The sequence below is a fragment of the Triticum urartu genome, chromosome 2 (assembly GCF_003073215.2).
Source record: "Triticum urartu cultivar G1812 chromosome 2, Tu2.1, whole genome shotgun sequence".
NCBI classification, from domain to species: Eukaryota; Viridiplantae; Streptophyta; class Magnoliopsida; order Poales; family Poaceae; genus Triticum; species Triticum urartu.
In genome coordinates, this window is record NC_053023.1 from 59,479,415 (window position 1) to 59,490,774 (window position 11,360).

General features: G+C 49.2%; 1 non-coding gene across 1 annotated transcript; it reads left to right on the plus strand.

Moving 5' to 3' along the window:
• Window positions 1-6,267: 6,267 nt before the first annotated feature.
• Window positions 6,268-6,341, plus strand: TRNAP-UGG. Its single transcript has one exon. It is a non-coding gene; the product is annotated as a tRNA-Pro (tRNA).
• The last annotated feature ends 5,019 nt before the right edge of the window (window positions 6,342-11,360 follow it).

Genomic DNA, 11,360 nt, shown 5'->3' on the forward strand with positions numbered 1-11,360 from the left:
GGAGTCTCATCAGATTCCAGTCTAGAAGTGCTTTGCATATCTCTCATGGGGAAAATATCCTCAAAGAATGTAGCATCCTTAGACTCTATAATTGTACCAACCTTCTGGTCAGGTACCTCGGATTTCACAACTAGAAATCTATAGCCAACGCTATTCTTAGCATAGCCCAAATTAATGTAGTCTACGGCCTTCGGACCAAGCTTATACTTTTTGGGATCGACACATTGACTTTCGCCAAACAGCCCCAAGTGCGCAAGTAAGAGAGTGTAGTTCTTTTCTTTTCCCATTGCTCATAGGGAGTAGTCTCATTATCCTTTGAGGGAACTTTATTTAGGACATGACATGATGTCAATATAGCCTCCCCCACCATGCCTTGGATAAACCCGATGTATCTAACATGGCGTTAGCCAGATCAGTTAGAGTACGGTTTTTCCGTTCGGCAACCCCGTTTGACTGGGGTGAATAGGGAGGCGTCCTCTCATGAATAATACCATGTTCCACACAGAATAAATCAAACTCACTAGAAAAGTACTCTCCACCACGATCAGACTGGACTCGTTTTATTTTCTTCTCAAGTTGGTTCTCAACTTTAGCCTTATAGATTTTAAAGTAGTGTAGAGCCTCATGCTTTATATTTAACAAATACACATAACAGAATCTAGTGTAATAATCAATCAAAGTCATGAAGTATTTCTTTCCACCTTTAGTCAACACACCATTCATCTCACAGAGATCTGAATGTATGAGCTCTAGTGGTGCCAGGTGTCTCTCCTTCATAGGCGTGTGAGGCTTACAAGGTTGCTTTGCTTGCACACACGCATGGCACTTAGAGCCCTTGGATAAAGTGAAACTCGGGATTAGATTCATCTTAGCTAGCCGTGTCATACAACCGAAATTTGTGTGACAAAGATGTGAATGCCAAACCTCACATTTGTTCACATTGGAATGAATTTGATTCACGACTTTATTACAGAAATCCTCCAGGGAAAGGTGGAACAAACCACCACAATCATATCCTTGTCCAACAAATAGTCCATTACGAGATACGACTACTTTGTTAGATTCAAATACTAACTTAAACCCTTCTTTACATAGAAGGGAGCCACTAACGAGATTCTTCTTGATGGCGGGGACATGCTGCATGTTCTTTAGTTGCACTATCTTTCCTGAAGTAAACTTCAGATCTACCGTGCCAACACCATGAACAAAAGCATGCGAGCCATTCCCCATCAGGACGGAACAATCTCGTGTGACCTGGTAAGAAGAAAACAAAGACACATCAGCACACACATGAATATTGGCCCAGTGTCAACCCACCAATCGGTGGACTGACAAACTGGAAGTACGGTAAACAGATTACCATACCCATATGCCCCATCATTGTTGCTCAAAGTGACATTGACAGACTTGGTGTCCTGTCCTGACTTCTTATACTTGTTTGGGCACTTGTTGGCCCAATGTTCAACCGAACCACAAGTAAAGCAGCCCTCATCCTTCTTGTTCTTCTTGAAGGTCTTCTTACCCTTCTTCTTAAAGGTAGTATTCTGCTGGACAGAGTTCTTTCCCTTGAACTTGTGGGAGTTCTTCTGCACCATATTAGCGCTAGAAGAACCCTCTGGCCCTTTCACGTGTGAGTCCTTTCTCTCGAGTTCTGCTCAACACTTAGATGACCAATGACATCCTCAACAGACAATTCACGTCTCAAGTGCTTGAGAGAAGTAGCAAAGTTCCTCCATCCAGGAGGGAGTTTTGCAATAATGCAACCTGCGACAAACTTGTCCGGTAACTCACACTTCAGGAGCTCCAGCTCCTTAGCGATGCATTGTATCTCATAGGCCTGGTCCAGTACAGAACAGTTATCAACCATTTTGTAATCATGGAACTGCTCCATAGCATACAACTCGCTTCCAGCATCAGTTGCACCGAATTTAGCTTCGAGCACATCCCACAAATTCTTGGAAACACACATATGGAGATATGCGTCCAGAAGCTTGTCTCCGATCATAGTAAGAACGGCTCCCAGAAAGATGGTGGTTGCCTCCCTAAATGCATTCTCCTATTCAGGAGCAATCGCTACCGTGGGAGACACACCACTAACCCAGAATATGTTCATTCCTGTGAGCCACAAGGTGGTCCTCGTCTGCCAACGCTTAAAATGCGTTCTAGTAAACTTTTCCGGTTTTAGAGTAGTGGCGAACCCATGAGTCGAAAAGTGCCTAAAATAAGGTTTTCGGATTGTTAGAAATATTAGCACTTTCTCGATCAATCTAATCGACGAGTAGACAGTAAACATGGCAAATACGTTATGCATCTCATACCGATACCTAAGCATGTGAGCACGTATAGTACATAGAACCGAACCATCTATGGACAGCATATATACGGCTAGAACATGAATGACCAAATAGGGGATGAACGAGTCATACCCTCCGGTTGGCCAGGCCAATGCGGCGACGACAGCAGCAGCCTCGGCATCAGCCAAGGCCTTCTTCTTGGCGACTTCGTCGTCAGCCATGGAGTCGATGTAGAAGAAGTAGTGGAAGCAGAGGTGGACAAAGAAAGGGACGGATCGGGAGCAGTCACGTCGAGACGCTCCCCAAAAACCTTATTACCATTCTCCCGAGTAGGATCTCGATCGACAGGGTTCCGGAGGCACCTGCTCTCCTGACCAACCGTGCACGCGGTCGTTGGTATGGGATCGCCGGAGACATCTCAGTGAGAGGAACAGTAGATGACGGCTAGGGTTGTACGATAGGGAGTGAGTGAACTGATTTAGGGTTCACTCCACTAGCCAGTGCCTTCTTATATAGGCCTTCGAGTAGATGGGCATGGGCTCAGGCCCATGACCGAGTCCATGAACAGCCCACGGTCCAACGTCTCGAACAGTGGCACTTCCATACGCGACTCGTATTAATACGAGATTAATTAACCATTCTTGACCGGCAAAAATAAGCTTCGGCTAGGATCATTCCCGCAACCCGCGGCGCGCGCACGCGCGTCGTGACGAGGCGAGGCAAGGTGAGCAGCGGAGGAGGAGGAGCGCGCGTGTAATACTCCTATTCCCAAGCTCCCAATAGCAAGTGATGGAGCAACCCTTATAAAGAGGTCTCACTCTTCTTACTGTAGCACTATGGTACTAAGCTTTCCATACTTCCCACCACTTGCCGTACACATGCATGGGCCTTAGAGATTATCCTGTCTTATATGAGCCTAAGCCCATCCATAATCCAACAGGTATTGAATAATCGGAACTCAGAAGGATAGCGTAGACAAATAAATGTGTGCTTCAATTAACATCTATGTTGGGGAACGTAGCAGAATTTAAAATTTTCTACGCATCACCAAGATCAATCTATGGAGTCATATAGCAATGAGGGAGAGGGGAGTGCGTCTACATACCCTTGTAGATCGCGCGCGGAAACGTTCAAGAAAACGGGGTTGATGGAGTCGTACTCGTCGTGATCCAAATCACCGATGACCTAGCGCCGAACGGACGGCACCTCCGCGTTCAACACACGTACGGTTGGGAAGACGTCTCCTCCAACTTGATCCAGCAAGGGGGAAGGAGAGGTTGATGAAGATCCAGCAGCACAACGGCATGGTGCTGGAAGCAATGGTGATCTCAGCAGGGCTTCGCCAAGCATAGGGAGAGGGAGAGGCCAGGGGCTAGGGTGCGGCTGCCCTCCCTCCCCCCCCCCACTATATATAGGGTCCCTAGGGGGGGTGCCGGCCCTAGGAGATCCAATCTCCAAGGGGGGCGGCGGCCAAGGGGGTGGCTTGCCCCCCAAGCCAAGTGGGGCGCCCCCCACCCCTAGGGTTGCCAACCCTAGGCGCAGGGGGAGGCCCAAGGGGGGCGCACCAGCCCACTAGGGGCTGGTTCCCCTCCCACTTCAGCCCATGGGGCCCTCCGGGATAGGTGGCCCCACCCGGTGGACCCCTGAGACCCTTCCGGTGGTCTCAGTACAATACCGAGTACCCCTGAAACTTTCCCGATGGCCGAAACTTGACATCCTATATATAAATCTTCACCTCTGGACCATTCCGGAACTCCTCGTGACGTCCGGGATCTCATCCGAGACTCTGAACAACTTTCGGGTTACCGTATACTAATATCTCAACGACCCTAGCGTCACCGAACCTTAAGTGTGTAGACCCTACGGGTTCGGGAGACACGCAGACATGACCGAGACGACTCTCCGGTCAATAACCAATAGCGGGATCTGGATACCCATGTTGGCTCCCACATGCTCCTCGATGATCTCATCGGATGAACCACGATGTCGAGGATTCGATCAATCCATATACAGTTCCCTTTGTCAATCGGTACGTTACTTGCCCGAGACTCGATCGTCGGTATCCCAATACCTCGTTCATTCTCGTTACCGGCAAGTCACTTTACTTGTACTGTAATGCATGATCCCGTGATCAACCACTTGGTCACATTGAGCTCATTATGATGATGCATTACCGAGTGGGCCCAGAGATACCTCTCCGTCATACGGAGTGACAAATCCCAGTCTCGATTCGTGCCAACCCAACAGACACTTTCAGAGATACCTGTAGTGTACCTTTATAGTCACCCAGTTACGTTGTGACGTTTGGCACACCCAAAGCACTCCTACGGTATCCGGGAGTTGCACAATCTCATGGTCTAAGGAAATGATACTTGACATTCGGAAAAGCTATAGCAAACGAACTACACGATCTTTGAGCTATGCTTAGGATTGGGTCTTGTCCATTACATCATTCTCCTAATGATGTGATCCCGTTATCAATGACATCCAATGTCCATAGTCAGGAAACCATGATTATCTTCTGATCGACGAGCTAGTCAACTAGAGGCTCACTAGGGACGTGTTGTGGTCTATGTATTCACACATGTATTACGATTTCCGGATAACACAATTATAGCATGAACAATAGACAATTATCATGAATAAAGAAATATAATAATAACCATTTTATTATTGCCTCTAGGGCATATTTCCAACAGCCTCCCACTTGCACTAGAGTCAATAGTCTAGTTACATTGTGATGAATCAAACACCCATGCAGTTCTGGTGTTGATCATGTTTTGCTCTAGGGAGAGGTTTAGTCAACGGATCTGCCACATTCAGGTCCGTATGTACTTTACAAATATCTATGTCTCCATTTTGAACACTTTCACGAATGGAGTTGAAGCGACGCTTGATATGCCTGGTCTTCCTGTGAAACCTGGGCTCCTTGGCAAGGGCAATAGCTCCAGTGTTGGCAAGGGCAATAGCTCCCGACGCATTGGGTATGACTCCTAGGTCGGTAATGAACTCCTTCACCCAGATTGCCTCTTGTGCTGCCTCCGAGGCTGCCATGTACTCCGCTTCACATGTAGATCCCGCCACAACGCTTTGCTTGCAACTGCACCAGCTTACTGCCCCACCATTCAAAATATACACGTATCCGGTTTGTGACTTAGAGTCATCCAGATCTGTGTCGAAGCTAACATCGACATAACCCTTTACGACGAGCTCTTCATCACCTCCATAAACGAGAAACATATCCTTAGTCCTTTTCAGGTACTTCAGGATATTCTTGACCGCTGTCCGGTGTTCCATGCCGGGATTATTTTGCTACCTTCCTACCAAACTTATGGCAAGGTTTACATCAGGTCTGGTACACAGCATAGCATACATGATAGACCCTATGGCCGAGGCATAGGGGACGACACTCATCTTTTCTCTATCTTCTGTCGTGGGCGGGCATTGAGCCGTGCTCAATCTCGTACCTTGCAATACAGGCAAGAACCCCTTCTTTGACTGATCCATTTTGAACTTCTTCAATATCTTGTCAAGGTACGTACTCTGTGAAAGACCAATGAGGTGTCTCGATCTATCTCTATAGATCTTGATGCCTAATATATAAGCAGCTTCTCCAAGATCCTTCATTGAAAAACACTTGTTCAAGTAGGCCTTTATGCTTTCCAAGAATTCTATATCATTTCCCATCAACAGTATGTCAACCACATACAATATGAGAAATGCTACAGAGCTCCCACTCACTTTCTTGTAAAATCGGGCTTCTCCATAAGTCTGCGTAAACCCACCAGCCTATCCAATACCCTACGCCATGACCTTAGAAGTTCGTACCCCATGATATTCAATGACACCCGTCCATGTGTTTATTCTATTCTTCAGGTATTCCTTTGAATAACTCATCTTTTCAGGTAAGACAATTTGAAGATCTTCTTAGTCAGCCTATACAATGGCATTGTACAACAATTTAATTTGGAAAAGGGATGTAGCGCAGCTTGGTAGCGCGTTTGTTTTGGGTACAAAATGTCACAGGTTCAAATCCTATCATCCCTACCTATTACTTCTTTCTTTTTTATAGGCAGTAGCAACGAGATCAATTAAAGTAAAGTGGGTATAACTTGAATGAAGTAACGTTGCACTATGACTCAATCCAGTTGGAAGAATAAGCTTATATATCCCAATCCATCGGGTCTAAGTCCCCTTCCAATCAGATTCATAAACACCTAACATAACAGCAGCCCTGAAATGAACCATATCGAGCACAGGTCTCACTCTACAAGTCAAGTTCGATGAGCTCTTAGCGGACTTGTGCCTACTATCTACTAAGTGTGTGCTAGGGAAAGAAAGCAAGCTGAGGATTGAGGAATAAAAGCTCGAAGACAAAGAGAACTTCTTCGGGTACTCAAGATATTGTGTTTGGAGAGGTGTAGATTGTAGATTCCAGCCGAGAAGACCAGGAAATTGGTTACGACGACGTCGAGTTGGCGGCGGAGGAAGACTCGGCATGAAGGCCAGAAAATGGTGTGGAATGTAGTGGTAATAGTACGCGCCCCGCTCTGAAACAAAGAAAAAGGTGCGTGCCGCACTCACGAGGGACTGCCAGTGAGATACTGGAGGAAGGTGGGGATGACAGGACGATCACAATGTCTAGCAATCTCGTCATATATTTGATCCCGCCGAGATAGAGGCTGCTTTGTATGCCAGTGTGCGGGAAGGAGAGTTGGAAGATATACCTAAATCCCCCAATAGAGAAAAGAGCGAGCAGGTTACTCAAAGAAACTTTCAAAAAGTGGACCCAACAAGCAAAGCAACGGATTGGGCTGCACTGCCTTTCGGCGTTTTAGTTAGGCGCATCCTCTTGCGGGATGAAAATCTGCCATAGCACGCTCCGCGCCTTTGAAGGAACATTTGCTCGATGATGGTCCGGGTGGTCCACAGGGTTCATAACTACCCCTCTTACTATGGGGCGAGATTTGGGTAATTTTTTTTGTAGAAGGACTCACTTGACCAACGCTTGGGCACAGGCTTACCTGGTTGACCGCCCACATTCATTCATTGTTCGTTCTGTTGTGGAATCGAACCACAGAGCTAGCGCAATTGGGACTTAGAGTCCCATGCGTGAAACTAAAGATGATTTTCAGTCCTCTGCTCTACCAGCCAGAACCTAGAAGGACACTTCACACCCGATTTGACACAGCTAGACTGGAAACACTGGAGAAGAGCCTTTAGAGGATCAAGAGTGATTCCTCAATAAAACAAATGGGATTTTGAGGGAGGGCTGAATGCGATGTACTGAAGGGTTCGCTTTCGCTGATCGGCGCCAGTCTTTCCTGCTGTGAATTTCCCAGGTCGGGAGGGGCCCTTTCCTTCTACCTTACTGAACCCATTCACCAGCTGTTGCTTTCCTGGAAGGGAGATCGGTCTCCTCGATCGTTCCCTCAAGTGATCGGTCACTCCTCGTCAACCTTGTTGAGACATTTCCTCCAACTGTGATCCGAAATCCGGATTGGAAAATAGCATATCACGATCAGTGGCACAGGGCACTGGTTGACTTCAGGTACCCTTTTCATCCACTCCTTCATCCGCTGATTGTCGCTGTTGATGCCCAGCTATTTAGTTTGGAAAGTGTTACAACACAAGATAACTCATCCAACAATTCTTCAACTACAGGTGTCGGTGTCAAAACCGGCGGATCTCGGGTAGGGGGTCCTGAACTATGCGTCTAGGCTGGATGGTAACAGGAGGCAAGGAACACGATGTTTTACCCAGGTTCGGGCTCTCTTGATGGAGGTAAAACCCTACGTCCTGCTTGATTAATATTGATGATATGGGTAGTACAAGAGTAGATCTACCACGAGATCAAGGAGGCTAAACCCTAGAAGCTAGCCTATGGTATGATTGTTGTATGATGAAGTTGTCATATGGACTAAAACCCTCCAGTTTATATAGACACCGGAGGGGGTTAGGGTTACACAAAGTCGGTTACAATGGTAGGAGATCTTGAATATCCGCATCGCCAAGCTTGCCTTCCACGCCAAGGAAAGTCCCATCCGGACACGGGACGAAGTCTTCAATCTCATATCTTCACAGTCCTGGAGTCCGGCTGAAGGTATAGTCCGGCTACCCGAACACCCCCTAATCCAGGACTCCCTCAGTAGCCCCTGAACCAGGCTTCAATGACGACGAGTCTGGCGCGCAGATTGTCTTCGGCATTGCAAGGCGGGTTCCTCCTCCAAATTCTTCATAAAAGTTTGTAAACACCAAGAGTAGTGTCCGGCTCTGCAAAATAAGTTTCCACGTATTGCCACAGAGAGAATAATATTAACACAAATCTAATCCGCTAACGTATTCCGCAGCATGACATCACACTACGGCCAAGCCTTTGTTCGAATCGTTTTCACTTCTCCACCTCAGCGTGTTTTGCGAGGCGGTTTCCTTGGCACGTCTTGTCAAAGCAGAGATCGTGTCCCCTTTATTTACGGGATTCTCGTCAATACGGATGTGGGTAACCCAACCGCGCCATTTATCATGGCGCTTGGGAGGCAAGCGAGTTTTACTAGGCTGGTGAGGACGCATAGTCGCATCCGCCCATATAAGGGGATAAGGATCCACCTTTTTACCTACGCCTTATTCCTCCTTTGCCTATCCATCTTCTGCGCACCCGAGCTCCAGCGCCCAAGCCCGCACTTCCTACCTCAACCTTCTCCAATAATGTCTGGAGCGGGAGGCAAGTGGATGGTCTCCTCCGTCACGGAGGACCATGTCAAAAAGCTAAGGAAGGCCGGATACTTGTCCAAAGACATCGCGCACCGGCTTCCTGAGGAGGGGCAGCTTCTCCCCACCCCAAGGCCCCATGAGAGGGTAGTATTTCTTCCCCACTTCCTCCGTGGACTGGGTTTTCCTCTCCACCCATTTGTCTGCGGGCTCATGTTCTACTATGGCCTAGATTTCCATGATCTGGCCCCGAACTTCATCCTCAATATCTCGGCGTTTATCATCGTGTGCGAGGCTTTCCTCTGCATCCGCCCCCATTTAGGCCTCTGGCTCAAGACCTTCAACGTCAAGCCAAAGGTGGTGCGCGGCAACTAGGCGGAGTGCGGAGGTGCCATGGCGGGAAAAATAGCCAACGTCCTATGGCTCGAGGGCTCCTTTGTGGAGACCTTGAAGGGATGGCAGTCAGGGTGGTTTTACATCACCGAGCCACGCAATCCGAAGTGGATCGCAGCCCCTGAATTCTGATCCGGACTCCCTACGCGGCTCACGTCCTGGAAGGAGACGGGCTTGTCGTGGGGCGACGAAGAAGAGGTGACCGGATTGCAAAAATGCATCCAGTCCCTGGTGAACAAGCAGCTCAAGCTTGTCAACATAGTCCAGGTCATGCTCGTCCGCCGGATCCTTCCGTGTCAAGAACGGGACTTCAATTTGCGGGAGTTCAACCTGGCGCAGCACCGAACTCTGAGCAGGCTCTTCGACACGATGTACGAAGATGTCTGGAAGGGGCTAACCAAAGGCGCCGAGGCTCCCGCATCCGCCTCCGAAGACCGCGGATTCAGCTCGCAGCGTCCTGCTTTGACAGGATTGGCAGGCGAAGTCCGGACTGATTAACTGTCCAGCTCCCTTGCCCGAAGACCCAGCCCCTGCTCTCCTAGTGAAGCTGCTGGTTCCGGCACCTTATGTGGTGCCGGAGAAGAAGGCCAAGAAGAAGAAGGCCACGGGGACTCGAAAGAGTTCCCGGCATATGGTGGTGTCGGACTCGTCGTCCGACGAGTCCAAGATGCACTCCTCCTGTGAAGACAAGGAGGAGGAAGAAGAAACCTCTTCCCCTCCAGCGGGGGGAGGAAAGAAGAGGAAGGCCACCCCAGTAGGGGAGGCCGAAGGGTCCACGAAGAGGAAAACCCCTCGCCGGACTACGCCCCCGACGTTGACGAGGACGAAGAGGAGTGGCCGGACAGGGCCAAGCGTCCGGCGAAATCGTAAGTGTTCGGATACCAGAGTAACTCATGATATTCCTTTTGTTGCACAGCTTTCCCTAATGTCGAATATAATCATGCAGCCCGCCCAAGGACGGGCTCGACGAGTCGTCGAGCGGCTCCCTGGATTCATCGGACGTGAATTCAGTTCCGCCCGCTGCCTCCCCCTGTGCTGCGGATAACGCCGAAGTGGCGTCGCGACAAGCTCCGGGGCAAGAGGAGGTGGTCCAGGAGGAGCCGCGAGGCGACCTCCCGGACTCCAGGAGTAAAGGGGACAAGACCCCCCAGGGCTCCAAGTCTGGCTTTAAGCCGGACACCGCGCCGGAATCATCAACGGTTCCGGACCGCGGCAGGCGAACTCCTGCCAAGAGGAGTAAGCCTATTGAGCCGGCATCCTCCGTCCAACCGGAGGTGCCGTACAATCTGCTGGAGGTGCTTAAGGGCGCCTCCATCGACGAGGAGAACCGTACCATCATGAGTACGGTGGTCCAGAAGGTTCGGTCCGCCAAAAGCGGACTGACTGAAGCTTGTGCTAGCCTTCTAACAGGCTTCGAGGTAAGTAAAAATATGTAAAAATATTACCGCATAGACAGTAGCCCCTGATGCTCTGTTTGGCGTTCGGAAAGAAAAGCCGAATAGAGGATCTATTAAATATCGCAGGAGTCTAACTAAAAAGGAGTCTATACATATGCAGGCTTCACTGCTGGCCACCGCCGCACTGACTGCGAAGGTGGGTGCCCTGAAGCAGGGCCTCGAGCGGACCAAGCAAGAGCTCGGCCTTGCCAAACGGCAGCTCGAGGAGAAAGAAGGTAAGAGATACCTTATAGAAAAAATGCCTATAAGAAGACGCAATTGCAAAAAATGACAGGAGTATCATGCTTATTGTAGGGGCGACAACTGAGGTGGCGACCCTCAAGCAGGCGCTGTCCGAGGCCGAGAAGAAAGCGGCCATGGAGCGCACCGAGCGGGAGAAGTTTGAGGCACAGGTCGGCGAGGTGCAGTGAGAGCTTCAGGCTCTCATGAAAAAACATGAGAGTTTGGAGCTAGACTCGAAGACGCGAGCGTCCGAGCTTGCTGCGGCCCTTAAAACTGCCAAATCTGC